At 36.6% G+C, this 3247-nt stretch overlaps 1 long non-coding RNA gene across 1 annotated transcript; it reads right to left on the reverse strand.

Moving 5' to 3' along the window:
• Positions 1-2292: 2292 nt before the first annotated feature.
• On the reverse strand, positions 2293-2776 carry LOC122060501. The gene is made up of 2 exons (XR_006134429.1): positions 2606-2776; positions 2293-2522 (listed from the first exon to the last, which is right to left on the reverse strand). It is a non-coding gene; the product is annotated as an uncharacterized LOC122060501 (long non-coding RNA).
• Between the last annotated feature and the right edge of the window lie 471 nt (positions 2777-3247).

Here is a 3247-nt window from a genome sequence, read left to right on the forward strand (position 1 = left end):
CTTTAAATTTTTAGATGACGAATGGTTAAGACATTATTTTAGATACATATGTTTAGGACGGTAATTAGAATTAGATCACAACCATAAATTAGTTCACATTCGCATTATTGAAAGAAAAAAAATAAAGTGGTTGCTCTCCCTGTGTTCGACCCGTAGCTACACTGATCTGTCCACTTACGGTTATATTTAAAATCTCAAACAGTTGCTCTTTAGGAAATCTTGGAAAATCTGGAACATGAGGCGTCCTCAGAGATCACAAGGGAGGTATCATTGGGTCATTTACAAAATTCCTAGGTGTTCAAACAAATTACGTTGCAGAATGTAGAGCTCTTATTGAAGAGATTTTGATGGCGAAGGACAAAAAGGCGATCTCCCTGTGGATTGAAGCTGACTCTGCAGCAGTTGTACTGGCAGCTCAGACACGATCCATTCCGTGGTATATTTATTAGGACTAGATCTTGTGTATTTCTTTCCTTGAGTCTATTCCTTGGAAAGTTACTCATTGCTTTTGGGAAGCTAATGTTGTGGCAGACTATCTAGCCAGAGAGGCGGCTAAATCAGAGACTTCAAGCTACCCGGCAACTTTCCCAATGCACATACATTCTGAAATTGCCTTGGATGCATTATCTAGACCTAGATTTAGATTAATTTAATTGAGTTTTTTCTCCCTACTGATGGCCATGCCAAAGGTGGGGAAAAAATCTCTTTCGCTGATTTTTTATTTTCCCCTTTATTAATGAAAATTTTTCGAGCCTTTAGCGAAAAAAAAATTTCTCGGATTTTGTGGCTTTGCACACCTCCTTTCTCTATAAAAAAAACATCTTAGATGGGGTTTTTCCTGTTTGTGTTTTTGAATAAATTATTTGGCTGTTGTTGGTCAGAAAAGATTTAAAAAAAATTTAGCTCATCAAATGTGTGATAAATTGACCTGATTATAGATATACATGAATCCTTTTTGTTGGATTTGTCTTTTAATATTTATGGGTTCATCACTCTAAAATTTGTTTATAATCTTACTAAGATTGAGCATAGTTTTTTCTTTGCCATATGTTGAACATCATGGTGTGATTTAAAAGTCAGAAGTGCCACCTCCCCCTTCCCCTCCCATCCTCTCCCAACCCTCAGGTGGCCTAGATCCCCCGAGGTGAATGGATTCCCATTCACCATGGGTGCAGGGAACTCGGTCCATTATGATTTACACTTAAATTTGTATAAGAAAATATTTTTATTGATGGAAAGTGGCATTTCATGCATATTTTGTTTCATCACTAAAGAGAATAGGTTCTGAGCCCTTGTGAGAGGGCTTTGGCGCGTTCATATAAAACCTATCATCCTCCGCCCATGGACTCCACAGACTCCTTCGAAGAGATCTCATTTAAATCCATTCCAATCTGGATCAATTTACCATACCCCCCCTTCACCTCTGGACTAAGGATGCCCCCTCCGCCTGTTGATTTCTAATAAATGGACCTAGTCCAAGGAACACCTCTCTTTTGCAAATCAAGGTGAAAGTTCAGAGTTGGATATGTCTTGTATCCTATGATGGTTTACATAATTATTATTTGGCTTGTACTAGTAATTGGTGGGTACGGTTTGGGATCCATTACAAGTATAGGATAAAAGTGTATTATCGGGGAATTAATGTTTTTAGATTTCATATATATTGTTTATATGGAAAAACCCTATCACTTCGTAGCTGATCGTTTAGCGTCTTTAGGTTCAAAAAGTCAATTTAATTTATGCTTGTTGGAATATTGATCCTCCCTTATAAATATCTCGTCGTTTTTTGGTTGTTGTTAAGAGTGTTGGGAAACTTGGTCCGTACGTTACTCATAATTTCACCGATAATTTGACTTTTTCTTTTGTTTTATTTTTTTTCCTTTTGAATTTCTTTCGTTTAATCATTAATATGTGCACTCTAAGTTCTTCGTCGTCATAAACAACAAAAAATTTCTTTTCTGATAAGTACAATTGAAACCATCAGGAAGTTGCCGGTGATCAAATTTTCTGAAACATAACTTCATTTTCTTTCTTCATCTTTCGATAAGGGAATCAGTTCGATTTGGTTTGATTTTTTGGTCGGTCCCATCGGTTTGGGTTGGATTGTGACACACCTCCAACCAGGAAAAAAAATGAGGAGTTGAACCTTGAGATCACTTGTGGATATGAATGGATCAGTTCTCTTTATTATCCTTTCAACCCTGACAATCATCATTCTCTATTATTTCCAAGAACGCATTTTTATCCAAATAGTCTTCCATTTTTGTTTCAAATCTAAACAAGGTCAAGCAATAAAAATCTAAGAACTTGGTATTACAGAAAACAATTTTAATTCCTACTTCCATGGCCATATCTAAATTTACATCTACTTTGTGTACATTGATGGGTAACTTCAAACAAGAGCTAAGAACTAGTTGAAGTGCCTAATCTTTCAATTACTAGAGGAAGAATACTTTGAAGTCCAATATTTCTCAATCTCCTCTGCTGTTCTACCTGGGATTCTTCCAGCTATCAGAGACCACCTGAGAACCACAAGACCAGACCTTCAGAATCAAATTGACTATACATTGAATGAGGGAAAACAACAACAGAAACTGCAACAAACCTCTCTCCAACTAATCGAAACATCCGAGCAATGAGATCTTCCTCATCCTCTGAGAATTTCAGCTTAGAATCCTCAGTTGTACCCTCTGGAATTAAGAAACAGAAACAAAGTGAGAAGGGTTGGCCCAGAAAGAGATTTTCTTGAACCCAATTCAGGATTAGAAGAGAAACTTAACCTCTTTGTTTTAATTTTTCTCCAAGTTCGATCATTTTGTCAATACTTTCACCTACACCCTTGAGATTCCATTCCCTTAGCTACCATGGAGTTGCAACTACTTGATTGTAACCTAGGTAATAATAAGTTTTGTTCTTATACAGAAATACTCAATTGACCCTCCAGCACTCTAAGTCAATAGTGTCCTGACGTGTGTGTTCTTTCACTTCAATGAGGTAGTTGAGCCTGCCTTTGGTAGAAGATATTTGCTGGAAGTCAAAGATGTCTTTGATTTTTGGGTAATTATAGTCCAATCATAGAACCCATCCAATCAGCATCTGATCTTGAAGCTGAAATCAATGGTGAGATATCAATTCAAGTTGATTCAAACGACTGTGATTTCTTCCCATTTGTTTATAAATAATCATTATCCAAGTAAAAATATTCCAAGCCCAAGGCATGAAACATCCATTAATGTCAATCCCTTAT

The sequence above is a fragment of the Macadamia integrifolia genome, chromosome 14 (genome assembly GCF_013358625.1).
Source record: "Macadamia integrifolia cultivar HAES 741 chromosome 14, SCU_Mint_v3, whole genome shotgun sequence".
Taxonomy (NCBI): domain Eukaryota; kingdom Viridiplantae; phylum Streptophyta; class Magnoliopsida; order Proteales; family Proteaceae; genus Macadamia; species Macadamia integrifolia.